The sequence below is a fragment of the Cuculus canorus genome, chromosome 11 (assembly GCF_017976375.1).
Source record: "Cuculus canorus isolate bCucCan1 chromosome 11, bCucCan1.pri, whole genome shotgun sequence".
Classification (NCBI taxonomy): Eukaryota; Metazoa; Chordata; class Aves; order Cuculiformes; family Cuculidae; genus Cuculus; species Cuculus canorus.
The window spans coordinates 13017783-13038814 of NC_071411.1; the positions used below are offsets into that span (position 1 = coordinate 13017783).

A 21032-nucleotide genomic window follows, 5' to 3' on the forward strand; every position below is an offset into this window, starting at 1 on the left:
GCAGTTGGTTGACACCAGCAATTGTTTTACCAGCCGTCCTGCCCAAACTGAGCTGGAGAACATTCTGCAGAACTCCATCTTTCCCACGTGGCGGAACAGCACAGGTAGTAGCAGTAAGACAGAAGTCTTCTGCTTGTGTGCAAATTATGTTTCAAAAACTTTATTTACAAAGGAAGCCTCCAAATAAATTTTAAATCCCGTTCAAGCCAAATTCTCAGGAATTTGAGAATTTTATTCAAATACATTTTTCTGTGCTTCTGTATCAACTGACTTCAACTTGCTGCTCCTTTGTTCAGTGTAAGGCTCACCTTCTCTTTGCTATTCCTCCCAGACAAATCAGCAAGTTCATCTCCAAGGACAGGGGAAATCCATTCTGGTCATCCAGAACTGGTCTCCAGAGCATCTAAACCACAGACATCTTAGACCAGATTTTGCTTTTCTAATGCAACCTTTTATTTTCATTGCTTAAAACCACTTTATGCAAAAAGCTGTTTCTTGAATTAACAGCAATTCTTGCATATGCCAGGACAGAAAGAAGAATAGTAAATCATGACTCTTATGTAATACACACTTTGACAAAGCAGCACGCAGTAAAGATAAATTGTAAAAACAATCTCAAAATATGAAGCAAGATCGACAAGAGCAACACATCAGACTAAAAATAAATAAATAACTAAAAATCAATGTGCACTGTACTAGTTGCTTGCAAAATTAGACAATTAATTCTGTGTAAACTAACCTATCAGGAAACCACACTGTGGGGATTCTGATAGCTGTTATTGCAGTACAGTATATTAAGAAAAGAGTGTTTTAATGAGATCCCTGGAGAGAATCCATGGATTTGGATCCTCCTCTTGAAAAGACCATTTTTACCCCATTTAACTGCCAGTATGTTGCACCTCTGATACACATATGAGCATCAGAAAATAAAACCTAAACCAAAACCAAAAACCCTGAATAGCACTATTAACACAATTATCAGTACCAATAATCATCGTGGTTCTCAGAATCAAAAAAAGACATTATGCCATTTGCAATATACAAGGCCCATCAGAAATAACATCTGTATATTAAAACCAATTGCACTTAAACCCACTTACAGCCTGAATAGCAGTAGCAGAAAGAAAGCTTTTACACAGAAGAGTATAAAAACCCATAATAATAAAAAAAAATAAAATCACATAGTGCTTAGCAGGACAACCTTTTATTAATATTTTATTTTTCTATAAGTGAAGACTTAGTGTAGAGCTTGTAAAATACAACAAATGCCACAGTTTAATGTGATTTTTCAAATAAATACTGGAGAAAACCATTTCGGCACCAAAGTCAAAATGGTTGTGTTTCAAACTGACTGCTTGCTGTAAAATAACAGCTGTAAAGTAGCAAGGCAGAATATTTTGATCGGAAGCTTAGTAATAGGGTTAAAAGCTGTTCTTCTATTTGCAGATTCTCTGTAAAAACATGCATAATCACATTCATATCTTAAATCTGAGGAATCAACATTCTCAAGTTTTGAAAAGCTTTTCCAGTGAAGTCTGTGGATTTTTCTCATCCTATTATCTGTTTAACAGAAGCGATTCTGCTAAGCAAATTCTCAGATTAGAGGGGCAAAAAATTAAAAAATATTTTATTAATTACAGTTACCATGAAATGAAAATAAAGAAACAGCCAAGGAAAAAAAAAAGAACTTATAAACCTTCAAAGCACCCTGTAAATTTAGATGCATTTCTTCTCTAGCTGTACTATCAGACCTTACCTAAGTACCAACTCTCTACATCACTAGCATAATGGACTGGACATGAGTAATATAATGGATCAGGCAGTGACAGCGATGTTGATTTGTAATAGTTCCATAGTTCAGCAAGTTAGCACGTTAAAGAGGTAATGGGTTAAAGAGTTAATGGGAATGCTCAGACCTTAAGCAGTAAATGAATGCAAAACAACACGTCGGTATTCGCTGAACTATTATTGTGTTGCTGCCATTTCTATCTGAGCCAGTTTGTGTGACATCCTCTGCCATCATGGAAATGGTCTCCTACCTGGACCAGGTGAGACACACCACACCACTGCAGGCAGGAGCAAGCCAGCCTGCAGGAGATCACACACGGACAGCCACCACTGAAGTCAACTCTCCACAGGGAAGCAGACTAGCGTGTTTTAAGCACCCCTAATTAATTTTACTATGCTAGAAAACTGAAAAAGAGTTCAAACGCAATCTTTAAGTCCCAATATTTACATGGGCAAACATTTGTTTATCTGTCAGCTGTGTAATCTCAGGGCCTCTGTAGAGCCTGGGACAGCCTCTTAAGTAGCTTTCTCCAGTTTTGATTAGCTGACTCCATAGCCAGCCCTATAAATATTCTTAACATTTGCACCCAGTGGACCAAGTATTTTGTTGAGCAGACTAATTGGTTCACAACCCCTGCTAAGTATCAGCCGTATCATCCCTGACTGCCATAGGCTACGATCATCATTAGCCAAGTGACAATCTCCTAGAGAATTTTGGCTCTTTAATAGCCGTTCTCCCTGAAGACATCAGACTTATTACGGGCTAAAGCTATCAGAATTTGCTCTTGTTCCTTTCCTATACTGTATTCTTAGCACAGAAGGAAAAGCCTTGCGAACATGGTGACACAAAGGCAGCTCATGTCCACGTCTCCCTAAAGGGACCATAAGATGCCACAGACTTTGGGCTAATGTAGCCAAGGATGAGGGACAGATCCTGCCTGCACACAAATTTCCACAATTTCAATAATTTCTAAGAGAAGAGTAAATTAACAGATCCCAACTGAAGTCACACACAGATGAAAGTAGTCCTCGATCAGCATTGTTCCTTTTACTGACACCACATTAACACCAAATCACCACGACTGGGGTAGTCCCAGGGGCTGCAGTATCACCTCGTACCCAAGTATGCCTGCCCTGAGACTCAGCACTGGTGGAGTGAGGAAAACTAGAAAGGGAAAAGCAGAAAATGGGATGAAACATAGGTCAAAAGCTGGAACAAAAGGTGAGAAACAGAATAAAAAGAGAAAGAATGAAAGACAAACTCTGAGAAGACAGATAATATCCTCAGAAAGCTAGAACCCACTCAAAGAATACCATCTTCAAGCAATGCGAGTTTGACCTTTCTTATAACTTTGCCATAAATCTGGAGATCTAGGCAATAAATGGGGGGATCGGGGGATGTCTTTTTGCTTTATTTCACTAGAAAGAAAAAGTTCTGCTCTTAAACTCAGGAAAAACTTTAAAATGTTAGAGATTTGGACTATTAAGGTGTCTTGCTTTCAAAGTCTCACAGATCACAAAAAAAAAGATAGCTCATGGGATGATACTCGGATCTATAGATATTCCCTTCATTAATTTTCCTGGAATAGTTCTTTTTTTAAAAAAATCACCACAATAAAGAAGAAATTCCTCTCCTCATTGTACCTCTCCCCATTCTAAAGGTGAAAAGCAAACATCTTGGTACAGACAAGGAGCCCTTCAAGGCCCTCTGGCAGTCTTTGGCAGGAAGCATCCTCCGGATTGGCTTAATTATTTTGCCTTTTCAAAATATCCTCTACCCACTGATGCTAGACATTCACCTAGTCATTTAAAATAAGTAGGGGAAATGAGATTTAAACTACCAGTCACCATCCCAGCCTAGCTGAAGGCAGCAAGATAAAACCAGCTCTGCCACATTTGCCTTTATATAGGTTACGGAGGAAAATAACAAAGTTATAGAAGTTCACTCATGGACGCTGCCTCTCATGTCCAAACCTGTAACAAGGCAATAAACCATGGGTTTCAGTTGCAGAGCAACACCCTGCCACCATAGCAAATGATCAGCATGCATAACACGGTTTTTTTTTTTTTTACTTTGAGTCATGCTGAAAAATCTCTGATTTGTAGCTTTGGAAAGCCTCCACATTCACATTTAAATTGAAATTATATTCTCCCTGTCAAAACATGCCTGGGGGCAAGTCACTTATGAAAAAAAATAAAGCAGGGAAAAAAAAAAGCCCAAAATCTGAATCTTCTTGTCTGCTCTGAGTCACAACATCTGCCATAGCGAGTGTCTCCAGCCAAATAAAGGAAGACGTTCTTCTACAGAAAGAATCCTCCAAATAAAAGTAGTACCCCAAAACAGAAGGAGTCTGAATCACTCCTCCATAGCTGTGGTAAGACCTAACTGCTAAATATTAGGAGCCAACAAACATTATGAGCTTTCCAGAACTTCTCATATGCCTGCACAAGACACAGATCTGAATTACATACATATATACTTATAAATAGAAAATATATGTGCACTTGTATGCATAGATTCATAAACATACGCATTATGTTTAATTTCAAGTTTGAAAATTGATGTCTCTGGAATAAATATAAAAATTTGATATGCTCCATATTGAGCTGCTTTTGTTTGTTTCCCTTTCAGTCACATCAGATGTTGCTGGTATGTTGATTATTTTCAGAGAAGATTAAGTAATATCAGATTCAAAAGCCCAAGGCAAAAGCTATTGCCTGTTGCACAAAACTGTTTAGGAAAAAAAAAAAGTACACATATGCTCTCTAAATATATTCAAAATTATCTTCTTTTTACAGGAACTGCCATCATGGTTAAACAATTCCACACAAAGACATACACATACAGTAAGTAATAAAATTAATTGTGTATGTACATATATATATATATCTTACGGTGCATCAACATCTTGTCAACTCAAACCACTATCTCTGAAGAAATAGCCAAGACATTCAGTCCAAAGACAACTGTGAAAAATCTCACAGGAGGCAGTTACAGAATAACCTACCCAAGGCGACATTAATTTCTGATCCCTATATTTAGAGATTACCAATGAACTAAAATAACAGACTTTCTCAGAGGGCCATAACAGATTTGCTTCATTTTATTTAACTGCAGCTAAATTTACAAAATAGCCCCTGGCCTTCAGAAGGCTGAAAGGGAATTGTGTTTCTATTGGATTGTTTTCTTTCTACAAAAAAAAAGAAAAATCACTTCAATAGAAAGCATCTGCTCAGCAGGCCGAGGTGGTCAAGATGCAACTGAGATGGGCGGTTCTGTACAGAAAGCATTAGAATGGACTGAAAATAAGTATGGTGCAAGATGAACAATTTAGTTGTGTTGCTAATATAGTCTTACTTTTGACACCAAGTGTAACTGTGTTCAAAAATAACACAAGCAGAAAGGACTACACAGCCCAAAAATAAGGAAAATATTAAAGTCTCCTTTAAGAAAGGAATGAAAAGAATTATCAGTATTTCATGTACAGATGAAGCATTTCAAGCAATGAACATGACAGACATATAACTATTTACAAAAACACATGAAACCAGGTCAAATAGTCACTTTAATGACCATATTGGAATTAAAAGACAGCAAATTTAAAATGGGAAAGAAAATCACAATAATTAACTCTCTGAACTCTCTGATACAAAAATGTTATTGATACAAAGGGCATAATGATTAGGAAAATTGTTAGATGTTTAAAGTAGTAATGATAATACTTTCCCCAGGCAGGACAAGATTTTATAGGAGTTATTGATCTCGTTTCAGGACAAGAGCCAAGCAGTGAGTGCTTGGTAAGAAGAAAATAAAAAAGAAATAAAGAAGAAAAAAATCTTCCAGGAACATTGTTCCTTAATTGTGATAATGACAGATCAGTGGAGGAAGGTTTGGGCTTGGGTTTTTTTGTGTTTTGGGTTGCCTTGGATTTTTTTTTTTCAGCAGGGTATTGAGTCACCTAGTATTAGTTACTAACAGAGATAAGATTCTAAGTTAATTGGATCTTTAATCGGATTGAATAGGGTAATTCCTACCTCTCTGTGTTCCTAGCGGATGTCACAATGTCATGAGTTAAACACTGAAGTGCTGCTCCTATTTGAGAGCAGCTTCTCAGGAATCCTTAGGCAAAGACAATTATTCGGATGTTCATTGAGAAAGAAAATTATCATCAAAGTCAACAGAATTCTGTCAGTGCTTTGTAACAATTAGTGTCCAGTTAATGAATTAGTACAGGTGGCACTCATTCTTGGATTTTTTTTTTCAACAATAAACCAGTTTATTACAACTTCTCAGTCTTAGTTTCAAGGAGACTATTACCATAACAAGTCCAAGTTTTAGAGCAGTCCTGAAAACCTCTGTCCCAGAAGACAGAAAACTGTTTATCATTATTGCTGGCAATGTAAAATGTTTATGGCCACCCAAGGCAGAAATAGTTGACCCATGCAGAGCTGCAGGTAATTGGGTGCTCTATCACAAAAAGTTTCTGTTAAACAGTCCAAAGGAAACACATCACCAGCTTTGGTTTTGAAGAGAGTAGTTATTTCACAATCGTTTCAATATAGGAAGTATTGCTAAACAAAGGTAGTAGCTTTGTGATGGAGTTGTAAAAATTAACATATGTGAGCTCTTTCTCTCCACATAATGATTACAGTACATTCTCTACTGCGGACACAAGACAAAGCTTTTAACAGTTTTTTTCTAGAAAACTGATATTCAATCCTGGCTAAAGCGCTTCCACGATAGCAAAGTGACTTACATCTGTTTTGCTTTCATTATAACTGGAGATCCACGGAGAAAAACAGCAGCAGATTTACCTGGACCATCATCTGGACTGAAACATTGCACCTGCCCACAGAGTAAACACAGTATGACATTTTAATTATCTAGTTATTTGGGCACTGTAAGCACTGGACATATAGTTTGTTTCTTTAAAAAAAGAAGACAAAAGTCACTGATATGATTAAACTCTTTCAAAAGGACAAACACATACACAGACAATAATCATCAAAACCAGCTGAGACCACATAGGTTTTACTGCTGAATTTCCCAAGAATCTCTTTTTAATGGTATAGATACAGGGTTCATGATTTCTTTTAAAATTCCTACGTATAACTGATGTCGATAAAGTGAAGGTCACACAAGAGACCACAGTGGCAGCTCGCCACTGAAAAGGTATCACCTGGGCTATAGCACGATTTCGCAATATGCCCTTCAGTTCTGAGGAGCACGGCACAGCTCTCGCAGTGGGATATATCCCTTGGCTCCCTCACATCTAAACAAAGTTGATTGCGCTGCCTTCTCTTACAACAGCAGAACAGGGAGCCAATGGTGCCAAAAGCCCAAACTGCAAATAGGAGGTTTCTTCATCATCATTAACAAAGCACAGAATCTAAAATTGCTGTTTTGACTGCAAAACAGATTACTCCATCTCTGCCAACACTCAAGGTGTTTCCAATGCCAAAATTCACTTTGTTGAGACATATGCTCCCGTATTTAGAAACAGAAGCTCCTTCCCCAGCTAAAATTCCCTTCTTTGTCCTTTCAGTGGCTGTTTCTCCTTTTTATGTCTCCCTTTTATGTTCCTCCTTTTTCTTACCTTATGCCTTTGATTGCCCTTTGAATGCTCAGAGATTTTAAGGCCTCTGCACCTTTCTGTATGTCACAGGCTGCTGGGCTCTTCCCTATTGCCAGCAAATCATATCCAGAAGCTTGTGTTTGACGGATCATATCAGACAAGGTAACCAGTTTTGACTTGAACACATCATAGTTCATTCCAGTGGTTAATCACAGATTAAAAAATGTGTTTAATATCTAATTTAAAATTGTCTAGCTACAGCTTCTAGCTATTGGATCTTATTATTCTTTTCTCTTCTTGATTAAAAAGCTGGATCTGCTTTCCCCATGAAAATACTTGTTCCTGTAATCAAGTCCCCTCTCAATCCTCTTTTTGATGAGCTAAGCAGATTGAACTTTCTAAATCTCTCACTGCAGGGAATTTTCTCCACTCTTCAAATCAATACTGTTGGTTTTTTCTAGACTCCTCAGTTTTTCAAACCCTTTTATTCAGCTGTTGATACCAAAACTGACCACAGCTTTCCAGCATTCTCATGCAGTGAGATTAAAAACCCTGTGTCAAAGAACCCCACTAGTCCTTCAACCATAGCATCGTGATCTTCCTTTCTTTGTGACCCCTCCAATACCATTTCACAGTAACTCTTCTCAAGGAGACCCTCTTCCAGGGCATTAGTTGAGGCACAGACTGGTGGGGGGAGAGGAGAAAAGGCAATATCTTGCCAGCTGGTCAGCCTGCACCATATAGCTTATTATGATTATTTCCCCACTACCGATATTGCCTCATCCACAACTTTGGCAGCAGTAATTTAATCTTTGTGTCCAGATTATTGATAGAGGCGTTAAACAGTTCCAGGACTAGTTCTCATTCTTGTGAAACTGCACTAAACCCACATCTTTCAATAAAGAACCCCCATGGAGAAATATCTTCTCAGCTTTGTTAGCTAAATCTTAATCCATTAAACAAGACTGCTAGTAATACAACATGCTAGGTTTGCTGGGAGTTTTTTTTTGTTTGTTTGTTTGTTTTTAACTGAGATCTCATGAGATACCAAATCTAACATCTAGAAAATTCTGTCACAATGCTTAGTTACCCAAATCTATCAAACTCATAACCCCATCAGGAATGGGCTCCCTTTTCAGAAATCCATGGTGACTGGCCTTAATTATCTCTCTATTCTTTAACTCTATATTAATTCAGTCCTCTATCAATTTATCCATTATTTTTCTGGGATTGGTGCCAAACTCCCCAGAAAATAATCCCCTACCTCCTTCTGCTTTCTCTCTTTGTACATGGGCTCCTCCAGTATTCCCATAGTACACCAAGACACATAGGATAATGGAACCAAAAATACTTTGTTGTCTTTGCATGATATATCGCCCTACCTCTTCCAAAAATAGTAAACAAAGACTTTTTCCAATAGACAGTTTATCCCTTTTATCAGCCTTGCATCTCCCTCCCACGACTTCTTTTGTCCACCCATCCCAGTTAATCTGTCGCACAGGTACATGGATGCCAAATCCCCCTGCGGAGAACAATACAGACCACAAAAGGTATTGCCACAGCCGGTACAGAGACTTAAGTATTATGTTTCAGCTGTAAAATCTGAATTTTAGAAGCATTCAGCTTTGGTCTATCTGTATGACATTAACTCAGTAAGAAGGGTTTTCCAGGCATACCCGTTTCACCACCCCACAGCATACTTTTGAGTCCCTGTTCAAGAAGCACATTTAGCACCACACATTAATTGAGCTTTCAAGCACCAGCCCAGCACTCGGTGATCCTAAGTGGACTGGACACTGTCTCCTCTCAAAGGTGCGCTGCAAATTGCCGCATTAGCACCGCACAACCCTTATGCAGTCAAGCATTTGGAATATAACCTGTCTTATATTATTTACCTGTAGCGAAGTTACAGTTCAATTACTGAAGTAATATCTCATTCAGGCAGAACAAAGAAAAAAAAAAAAGTATGCAAATGAGTGAATTTAAATTCACTTAATTTAAAGGCCTAAAATTTGTAAGGGCGCATTCCTTCTCTGGGGACGTTTGTGTTTGGAGATTATAAAACACATAAAGCTATAAATGATTAAGTGGATTGCCATTGCCTGAGCTGCAAAAGTTTGCATACCTTACTCTTTTTAGTGAGTGAATTATATAATTAACAAGGCAAATATATAGTGTTCTTGCCTATATCTTATCCTATGTAAGGATAAAAAAATTGGTCTAATTACCACCCATTACAAGGAGCTTTGTGCACAGACAAGCTCAGCGTACATTTTGGAAGATGACAGGGGGAGAGGTCTGTATGGAGAATATTGCTTATATGCTGAATACAAAGATTATTCTTATCGTGTATCACAAAAAAATATTGGATTCATCAATTGCTCTTGATGTTTGTTGCCTGTTGGTTTGTTTTTTACTGTTTTGGGTTTTTTTTAAAATAAACACCAAGGAATATTTTTTTTGCACACCAATGATGAAATTTTCATCTTGCTATGCAGTTGGAATTATGTCAGGTTTTGCTGTACAGTGATGTCTGACAGGCAGAACGGCTGACAGTGAAAATTTCCTGCAGTGGCAGGATAATTAGGTACAATGCTTCGAAAGGTTGGATCCTGCACACGTGGAAATAAATAGGAGAAACTTCCTTTTCTTTAGGGGCTGCATCACCAGACCAGCTGCATTACTTTCTGGTGCCACCACACTTACTGCACTTTAATAAAGCTTTGTGCCATAATATAGCTCAAACAGCTCTCAATTTTCAGCAGCTCCCTGGGACATAACACGAAGCTGAAAAGGTGAGTCCAAGTGTTTCCCAGCAGGTAGGCACCATCTGGGCAGATATTAGCCGAAAAGCACCTGCCAGCAGGGTGGGCAAAATCACTGGTTGAGTGCTACAGAGACACAGGCAGCAGGGATGCTGCAATTCAACACAATAATCAGAGATAATCAAAATCCCAGATTTAGGTGAAAGCCTAAGTCAAACCGCATTCAGACAATAATAGAAAGGTGCATTTGTCATGCAGGTAGTACACTCCCAGCAATTACTGTGGATTTCAGTGGTAACCCTGTAAACTCAATGAAGTAGGTATGCCTTAGCTTTGTACCTCTGGGACAGTCCTTTAATCACTGTTACTACATCGCTTACAGGATGACATCTGTAATTTGTATGATTTGGAAAACAGGAGCATTTTAATGTTTTCTGCTTATTTGTTTCCAGTCAAAATAAGAGACAAGAATATGTCACTCGATAGGAGACACCATCATAAAGCACAGAATACGCCTCTCTGCAGCGAGCCCGAGCATGCAGCCTGTAACAGCATTTGTACTGATGGACTCGATGAGCCTACGTAGACATCAGACACGATTCTCCAGAAGCCCAGATGGCATAAGTCAGTGTAACTCAATCATCCTCAGCTGAACCACAGTAATTTGTATCAGTCAAGGACCTGAGCCATTATGCCTCTTTCTCAAACTGGTTAGATTGTAAATTAGATTTTCATCACTCCTGGGACAAAAACCTGACTCTGTGGAGGTCAGTGAGAGTTTGACCATCTATTTCAGTGGCGCCATGACTTCACCAGTGGTTTTCATGTGCAGTGTTAATCCTCAAAGTCACCACAGCATATCAAGTTTATTGCTTTCTTAAAAATATAATACAATAAAATCCACCATTAGTACTTCCAGATACTAGTAGTGTAATTCTGTGTTACTTTCTTCTGCTCAAATGTAACAAAAATATTTATCTCAAAGGATTTTGGATTTTAATTACCAAAATAGCTACAGTTTTGATTGATGTTCCAGCAGAACTCATACAAAGTAAGTAGTAAATACAAGTTATTCAGTTGTAAAACTTTCTTATGTCCAAGAAGATCAGATGGGACCTTCTTTGACTCGTATTCAGGTCAAAACACAAATCCTCTAAAATCTATTCCCTATAGCAAAATTTTACTAGAACAACGTCAATGGTGGAGTAACATCAAAGGATAACCCGTAAAAAATAAAGCCCAAGACCCTTATCCAGTATAATTGATGAGCAGTTGCCCCAGTTCTAGTTAATACATTAGAAAGCATATTCTGGTTTAGAGTAATTTACCTATGAATAAGTTAAAGAAACAAATTAGGCAAAGAGGCAGGGGTACAAGCATGCACACAGGACTGTATCAACAAATACCAACTATCCTGGTACCACAGAGGGAAGGATTTTAGTGATGTGACAGATAGATCACCCTTGAGGAAATTTGCAGATGCTTAAAAATCTACAGTCTTTTACTATGAACAATTCTCTAATTTCAGTAAACTGCAAAAACAATTGTGCATCTTGTGAGTATGCCTTAAAAAAATAGCCATTGACTTAATCACTACTGTTAGCTTAAAGCATTGTTATGGTATTTTGCAACAGAAAAATTCCGCCCTGGAATAATAATTTTAATTTTCCTATAAGCAGAGCAATCATTCATCGAGACCGATTTTATTTCAGGCATTGGGGATACAGCAATGGCACCAGCCATTTTTTACCAAAACGTTGTTCCAGGTTTCCATCAGTTTTAATGCTGTAATACACATGACATACCTGAGCGATGCATTTTTCAAATATACTTTAAAGCTGTGGGAATACACCCTGTAAAGGCAGCCCTCTTCTCTGCCTTTCAAGTGCCGTACAAGCACAGCAGGCAGCATTCAAAGCCACCTCTTCAGTGTCAGCCAGCGGGAAAGGCTGACAGGGAATTGGTTGTGTCACACTCGAAGAGTCACCAAAGGAGAGAGAGACTGAAAGGTGGATAGGCCCGATTCTGCAATTTATCTTTTCCTACTACTCTTAGGAGATTACTGCCTAACTAATTAATTTCAGCCAGGAGGCTGTCCTGAATAGTGACTGCCAACCTTTCACAGTCGTCTCTAAGGTATCCCAAAAATTGGAGGCACTCAAAATAAGATTTTCAAAGCACTAACTCATCTGATTAAACTATACAGAAAGGTAGGAGGACTTTGGTTCACTGAAATATTTACTCTTCTTTGGAACTGAAGTCCTGTGCCTTCACTACTTGGCTTGTTTATAGCTAAACTTTCTTTTCACAAGGGCATTGGGACATCCCAGCCATTCCAGATCCCTGCATGGGTTCATCACGCCTTTGAAGTTACAGCCCTGTCCACCTCTAAAAAAATACCAGCAACCACATGCCGATGTGAAGGCACAGCTCCTGTGCTGCCTTCCACAACCTCACAGAGGAGGCAGCAGCAAAAGGTGCAGCAGGAGCACTGCCAGGCAGGTGAGAGCGAGCAGTGCAGGTTGTCTCCAGGCTAAAGACCAAGAGCATTTGCAGAGCGATGGGAAGGACCCCAGTGCACATCTTGCTGCTGCACTGGGGCAGCCCAAGGGAAAACTAAGTCCATAGCAGGTGTGCAAGGTTCACTTTTCCCTCCCTCCTTAATTGCAAACATGGGGAGGACCAAATGGGAACACTATAAGAAGCTCTGGTTTTGCCACAGCAGTTGTTTGGAGGTTACCTGTTGGGAGCTCAGCAGAGGGCTGTCCCTGAGGCAGCTCAGCCTGGCTGACAGACCGGCTATTACAGCCAGATCAGGAGCCATCTGTTAAAAATATCCTCGAAAGCTGCACTCTTACAGAAACAATCCTGCCCAGGCTCAGCCACCAGCTCCTTCTTCCCCAGTAGCTCAGGTCTGGATCCAGATATCTCTATTTCTTCTGTGCAGGAGAACAGGAACAAAGATGAGGAGGAATCCAACCAGGTCATCCCTGTCCTCCCTAGTCTCCCTTTCATCCTCACTAACCAGAGTTATATACCCACCACGCTTCTAATTTAATTCCATCTTGTTGCCGACTCACCAAATGTAGAAAAACACCTGAAAAGAAAAGCTGGCAATTTTCTCAGTAAATGGAGAAAAAAAGAGGCCTACCAAGGCGCAAAAGAAATTATGAAAACTTCTTACATGGAGCAGGATCTGCACCTGGAGGTCGCACTCAAAACAACTAACACTAGTTCAGCTCTAAAAATAAACACTAATTTAAATGATAAACTATTTTCCATCCTCATTTTGTGGATTTTCATACATTCAGGTGTAATCAAGGAAGAAGGAAACATCTGCTAGGGAATACTGCAACCTCAGAAAATAACACATCACCACAGCCGTCACACCATGCATTTCACACGGGGTGCCTGGGCACACTTGGAGGAGAAACCCAAGACACCAAATATTACCATGACCGTCATCTATTTATAATGCAAAGGCAATCACTACAACAGCAGTTGGATATGCAAATTCACTTACAGAAATCGATGCACAAAACAGATACATGGAGTGCAGCTGGGGAAAAAAAAAAAAGACCAAACACAACAACCTTGAGGTTTTGGCCTTGACTTTGTTACATATAAACAACAACAAAAAAACCAAACCCAGAACAAAATCAAACAAGTGCACACGTACCTAAATCTTTATCTAAATCTGCCCAAGCCTAGAAAGGCAATTGGAAGTTCACAGATTATGAACTATAATAATCTTAGCCTACGAGTACTGACAAATGATGCACTGAGATATGGTTCACTGTGGTCCAAGTATGGCAGCAGTTATTATGGGTACTGCTACAACATCCCCTTCTGGTCCAATACGCCAGTAGATCATGCAATACTCAAGCTCTTTTTCTAGGAAAGAAATAAAAAAAATCCTGGATACCTTCTTCTCAGGGAGGAAGAACTCTTCCAGAATGCCAACTACTACCCAAGTAAAATAAACGCTACGACAGACTGCAGTTCCCCTAACCCTAGCATGCTTTTTCTAAGTTACAATTTTAGAAGGAAAAGGATAAGTCTGTACTAGCAAGTAGCTGAGCTCAAAAGGAGTAGATAAGCAGAGCAAAATGGTGCTGAGAACCCCAAATCCACCCACCCACATTGCAAAGGCTTTGGTTCAGCTCTAGTCAAGAGGCCATAGGTGAAAAAGCCCATTATCAGCTGACATTGCAGAAAGTAAACTCCTGAAACAGGTATTCTGTCTCCAGTTCATCTGAAGTCAATCTGGTTTATGCAGCCTCCCAGAAACACAAACCAAAGCACAGTTAGTGTGGATGGGACAACAGCACAATTCTTTTTTCAAGGTGCAGACCAGAACTAAGATGCCAGTGTAAATGGACCCAAATGTAACACTAAAGAGTTCACTGACACAAAAATGTAATTCAGTATATGTGAACTGTACACAGGATGCCACAAACAGGTTAAAGCACATATTGGTGCTCTGGGTACATACAACTACAATAACATTTATCTTCTTCTGCTCTTTGAGTACTAAATCTGTTATGTCCTTAAACAAAATAGATTTGTTAAGAAACCAAAGTCCTCTGTGAGAACAATCTAGCAGACCTCTCCAGCTACATGGGCTACAGGATGGGACAGACTGGCCCAACATAATTCAGACAACGATCAAACCTCATGCTGCATGTTGCATTTTATGTACTTATAATGGCACGTGGGGTAACTCAACAAGACATCGCAGGACCTCACATCTTGTGACAGCATGAGGGGAACTGTTCAAAAAGCATTTGTAGATGACTGTGTTAGACTGACTTGTCCCACTGATGATTTTGGTTTTTGAACAGAAGTCTAACTGAGAAAGAACAATTGAAACTTGCTATGAAACACCGATCACACTACCATCAGAATATGGTTTCCAAGTAAGATTCCTGCTTTTCTTTTTTTTCATACCCATGCTACTGTCCAGAGTCTACACCTAGGTGCGATTTTTAATGATACATAATCTAAGGTTGTTATAAACTGGGCTTTGTGCTAGCAGAGAAAAAAATTAACAAAACAGAATTTCTACTTTACTGGACAAAAACACCAAAAGAAATTGTGGCATCTCAGTGGGTTGCTAAGCAACCAAGAGCTCCAGTGTCACTTGTTTGTGATCAATTCAAGTCATTCATCAGACTCTGAAGCACCAGCTCAGGAATTCCAACAAATCTGTGCCTTGGGAAAGCTAGGGGGACTTCCTGCCACACAATAACACTTTCTTTCCTCCAAGATAAACTTTGTAGATGTTCTTTTGATCTGTGTGATATGTTAATTCATTATTCTTAACATACTGCTAATGGGAAAAGCTATAATTAACTAACTACAGCATTGTAAAGCATGTAAGATAAACTGAACTAATTAGTAGTGTTTAAAGTAGTCCCTGTCCTCTCCCACCGGGGAGAGGAGCAGATTCTTCCTTATCATAGAAGCAACTGTCCACAACATCATTGTCTGTTACGTACTGTTACCTTTTTCATTTTACCCTGCAAACATAAGTGATAAAGTATATTTTATTGGCAAACAAGATGGCTACAATTCAAGCCACTTGAGGTACACATTCACGGTGTGAATAATGTAATCTTTCACTTAAATGAAGGCTTATCTGCTGGATTTCTTGGGATAAAGAAGTGGACTGTTATATTTTTCTTTCATTAAATTTAATTACTAATCATAATAATTACACTCACACTGAGAGCAAGTTAAATGTAATCAAAGTGCATATAGCTGAAATACAGTCTCTATTTCCACTTTATACGCAGACTTCATTTTATTCCTACTTTGATAAAAATCAATAATAATTTACAACAGTTTAGAGAATGAACTGCTTTAAAAGATGTGCATTGCATATGGCAAAACTTATACAACACTTGGATTGCTGGCAGGTGTATTTTATTAAAGATATTTAATGATACTATCACATATATTGTGCAATATTCCTGAAGGAACTCCATTACCTCCTGCAAACCTTGGTATCTTATCTTTTGCATCTTATTTTAGTGTGACATAGTCTGGTCTTGTAGTTCTTCTGTAAGCCAAACTCCACTGACAGCAGATGCTCAGCCTAAGCAAAGACCACAGAAACTGGCTAACAAGAATTTTCTGTTTTTTTAATGAGCCATTGGGAGAGGTGTTATTTGGTTTGATTATTTTTTTTAAAGACAAATGAAATTCATTACTTTTAAGCAACAGATAAGCGTTAACACAGCAGCAAACAAGCACTCTTAATACTTCACATCAGTAAAAGCCAAGCAGAGGATCACAGGAAGCAATGGGCAAAAGATGCACACAGCTGCAGTCAGGGAATGCTGCACAAATGGTCAAAAATTACATATTCTTTTAAGGCGCACCTTTTTTCTCCTTCTCCTTTCCTCAAACTTGTGACTAGACTTATAATATTTATTATTTACTGCTTATGGAATGGTATTTGGGAGACCTACATAACATCTATTTAACTCAGTCCCATCAAATGAACCTGTGACAACCACACAAACACCACCTGTTAAGTCTCTGGTGAAATCTTCCAAAACATAGAACCATAGAATTGTTTGGGTTGGAAGGGACCTTAGAGATCAGCTAGTTCCCATCCCCCTTCCACGGGCAGGGACACCTTCCACTAGATCAGGTTGCTCAAAGCCTGATCCAACCCAGCCTTGTTTCAATCAAAACTGTTCCTACGTAGCACTGAGAATGAATTTCCTGGCTTTAGAGCAGTCGAGTTAGGGTTGAATACCTGTATGTTATCCAACGCTTAACTCCTTTCAACCCAAAAATATGAAGTAAAGTAACACCACTCATAGAAGTAATAGATTAAAAGTCTATTTCAATTTACTGTGTCCTACTGTTGGGAAACAGAGTCTCCTTGCATCGGGAAACCTACATTTAGCTGAGACCTCCGATGCTCCAATCATGCAACACAAATTAATAAAACACAGCACACGGCACTGAGGTTTAAAGATTCCTACGGCTCTCCTGCAACACAATCACATCACTTTCCCCATTAAAAAACCCAAACACAAGGAATTTAATTATTTAGGTATTACAGGAAGAAAATACCAAAAAAAAAAAAAAAAACAAAAAAAAAATAACCCTCCACCAAACGATTCGGAAGGAAAGAAGAAACAAGTGTTTGCACAGATGCGCGACATCCGGGCTTGCAAACTTGAACGCCCCGAAACCAACACGAGACCGAGCGCTGCATCCGCAGCGTTGGCCCCACGGACCCCTCTCCTGACCCACCGCGATCCGCAGCCCTGGACAAACTTTCCCCGGGCAGCGGCTCCTCCGCCCGACTCGCCGGTACCGGAGCTCGGGGGGAGCCCGAGCCGTGCCGGGAGCCGCTCCGAATCCCGGGGGGGAGCCCGAGCTGCGCGAAAAGCCGCTCCGGGAGCCGCTCCGGAGCCTAAAGGGAGCCCGAGCCGCTCCGGGAGCTGCTCCGGAGCCCGTGGAGGGGGGACCGGAGCCTCTCCGGAGCCCGGGGGCAACCCGCACCGCGCTGCTGGGATGCGGGGGGACCGGGATGCGCACCCCCAGCGCTGCGCTCCAAGCCGCGGGTACCAGCTCGCCCCTTCGCGGGGCTGATCCCAGCGCCGCATCCTCATCCCTTTGCAGGGCGAAGCCTTGGGGCGCGGGACCAGGTGTGGTATGGAAGCGGGGGGGGAACGATTAAAAAAATACTACTAATAATTGAAGAGGCTGTGGGTGGAAAGGACAGGGCGAGTCCCCGCAGTCCCAGCGCTGCGCACCCGCTCCCCCCGCGTTACCTTGCGGAGCCGGCGGCGTCTCCGTAGCCCCGTCCCGGCTTCTCCAAATTAGTCGCTCCACCCCGTTAAGGAAAAAAAAAAAAAAAAAAAAAAAAAAAAAAAAAGGGGGAAAAAAAAAGGGGGGGGAGGAAAAAAAAGAGAGGGGAAAAAAAAAAACCCAAACCCAACCAGCCCAAGCCCAGCCCCGCTACGCACCCACGAGAAGGAAGAGGGGTCCCTCCGTGACTGGCATCAGTATCTCCTCCGGCGGAGCTTGCAGGGAGCCATGGCAACGAGCCCCGCGCCTCCCCGAAGCGCTGCCCGCCCCCGGCTGCCCCCACCTGCCCGCAGCCCGAGCCGCCGCCGGGGGGCCGGGGGAGCCCCGGCAGCCCGCACCGCCCCTGCCGCCGGGGGGGAACGCCGGGATCCCGGGCAGCGGAGAAAGAAACGGCCCAAGCGGCAGCCACTTCCCACCGGCAAAACCCTCTGCGGCTCTCACCTGGTCGTGGGTCGGAGGTGTGCAAAGGCTGGTCAAGAAGGGAGCGTGTCAGGGGACCTCCCCGCCCCCATCCTACCCTCCTCTAGGGGTGCAGAAGTGTCATTTCTTTCAGAGGAAAAGCTGAGGAGCCGTAGAGCATCAGCTGGGGATGGTCAGTGCCCCCGCCCCTCCCTCGCCAAGGACCCGGGCGGTCATCACCAGGGGAGGGGCTGGGATATCAGGGGAAAAATATTCACCGAAAGGGTGATGGGGCACTGGCAGAGGCTGCCCGGGGAGGGGGTGGAGTCCTCGTCCCTGGAGGTGTTTAACAGACGGGTAGGTGAGGCGCTCAGGGACATGGTTTAGTGGCAGATAGGAATGGTTGGACTCGATGATCCAAGAGGTCTTTTCCAAGGTGGTGATTCTATGATTCTATAAGCATTGCAACTTCTAATATTTTACGTATTCAAAGCAGTGAAAATCATTTCCTCATTTTTTGTGAGTGCCCCTCTTCCCAATTTTTGCTGCGTGTGCCCTACGGCGCCTGCAAAACCAAAACCCATCGGGTTTGTGTGCGTGCTTGAACGCTCAGACTTTCCGCCTGTATGGTTTACTTCTGTAATCCTGTTGCGGAACGGGCTACGTTTTTAAGTGATTGGTGAAGACAGTCATCACAAATCTGCCAGTCATTTTCTTAAACACCCCAGCGAGACACTGTGTGGAGGTGGTGAAGGTCAGACATAATCATTTTCATGAGGACTCGGACTTCTCAGACAGTTCTCTGTCTCACCGCTGACCTTTGGGTGGTTTTTTCTTTTCTTTGAGCTTTGTCTAATGCAAGGAACAATAACCATAAAGAAACATTCATGAACTAAACCATAAAACCATCCTATCGCATCACAGTTAGCACTCAGGGAATTATCATTTCAGTTAAAGATTTTTTGGACGGTAGCAATAAGAATTTGCTGATATACTGGCTAACTCAAGTTGTTCATCTCCAGCAGATTTAGGTAGGTGAGCTTACTTTTTGGATAGGAAATAATTCAATTTAAGGAAAGGTATTATAAACTAAAGATGGTACTAAAAGAAAATAATCTGAAAACTAGCAGGGCAAAGAGTAAAATAATTTCATATACTTGTTCTGTGTTAAGAAATCGCATGCATAACTGTTAAAGCAATGTTAGGCTTGATATTTTAGTCATGCAAAGTCAATATATTTGTAGATATAACTTTCATATCAAATTACATTTAAGTCAACTTGCACCAATATAAACACCAAATTTCATACCAAATACATGGTGAAAAGCTTCTGTTATGGAAAGAAAGCGTGCTGTGGTTGCTTAGAAAGCTCTGGTGTTGGGCAATTGGATTTCTGTGGGGCGGAGGCTCAGCCCAGAGCACACATAAGGAAATGGCAGTTCTCTCTTTAAATCCTGCTCTCATAGCCAAATCCTGAATTGACTTACTGTTTCGTCCAAAGACAGTAAAATGCTATATTTACAGCACATTGCTTTCCAAAGCAACCAACAGCTAAGCAACAGGCCTGTGCCCCCGCGCAGCGGAAACCTCTGAAAATAAATGGAAAAGGAGACAGCTGTAGAGGAATGTCTCGACCGTGTCAGGGCTGCCAACATACTGAAAAGCCGTTTGACCCAGTATAAACATGGACATTGGAGATGGAGTCAAAATCTAGAGATGACTGGAGATTTACTGAAGCGTTGGCAAAAACTGAAGACGCCAGGGGTGGGAAGCTGTGTTCTGCTCGTCTGGGAGCAGAGATAACGGAGCTGGCTGGGGAGAGCTGGCATTGCCCCTCCTGCCATTGCCAAGAGGATGAAAAACAGGAGCAATGACTTACCCGCTTCTGGCCAATACTACCCTCCTCCTGGGATGCTTCAGCGGTACCAGGAGTTTCCAGGTTGATTTCTGCAGGGCTCTGACATAAAGAAGAGAGACAACAATTTAATTACCTCCAATGACTGCTTGAGGCAGGACTGCTGCCAAGGTCAACTTCCTAGGCTGCCCATACCTACGCTGCCACATCCACTACCCAGATATGCTGCCCTGCAAACAGAAAGAAGCTGGTCTTGCAAAATGCATTGACTGCTTAGACTTTAATCTCCCTGTCCAGCTGTCCCAACTTGTAGATCGTCTCTAGCACTATGGTCCCCCTCGGATCTTCTCACTCTTTTTAGGTTTTAGCCTGCAATATGGAAACCATTAAACGATTTTAATTTTTCAACATGGAATCATGCATACAGTTTTCCTTCCACTAAGAAGTCAGCTGATCGAGAAGTCAAAGTATGTCAGCTTACCAAAAACTGCTGCACACTTCCAAAACAAAATGTGCTCATGTTCATAATAAGACACAGCAATAATCACATCTATTTCCAAGACTAGGGTTTGAATTAAGTAAAGTGTAAGTAGACATAATCCATTGTGCTTCACATTTCTCTGGGCAATGAAACAGGGCAAATGTCATAGCACTTAAGTCTGCACAGAGACTTAAAGACAGAGAAGCACAGTTGGGTCCTGTCCGTGTGTCCACAGAACTACTCTTTATTTGGGAATTTCCTACTGAAATTCAAGGAGCCTTTTCATCCAACACTTTTACTTGATGCAGAAAGAGGCAAACACTTCCAGAAAC

The 21032-nt window shown here is 41.1% G+C and overlaps 1 protein-coding gene across 8 annotated transcripts in view; it reads right to left on the bottom strand.

Moving 5' to 3' along the window:
- CHL1 (cell adhesion molecule L1 like) overlaps positions 1 to 18564 on the bottom strand; it is a 139710-nt gene extending 121146 nt beyond the window's left edge. For 5 of the 8 annotated variants that reach the window (XM_054076722.1, XM_054076724.1, XM_054076723.1 and 2 more), the window contains exon 1: positions 18124 to 18243. The gene's annotated coding sequence lies outside the window, so the exon portion shown is untranslated. Of the gene's footprint in view, positions 1 to 6545; positions 6563 to 18123; positions 18244 to 18406 lie in introns of those variants that run through there. The other 3 variants (XM_054076721.1, XM_054076718.1, XM_054076719.1) reach the window with 2 other exon arrangements.
- Between the last annotated feature and the right edge of the window lie 2468 nt (positions 18565 to 21032).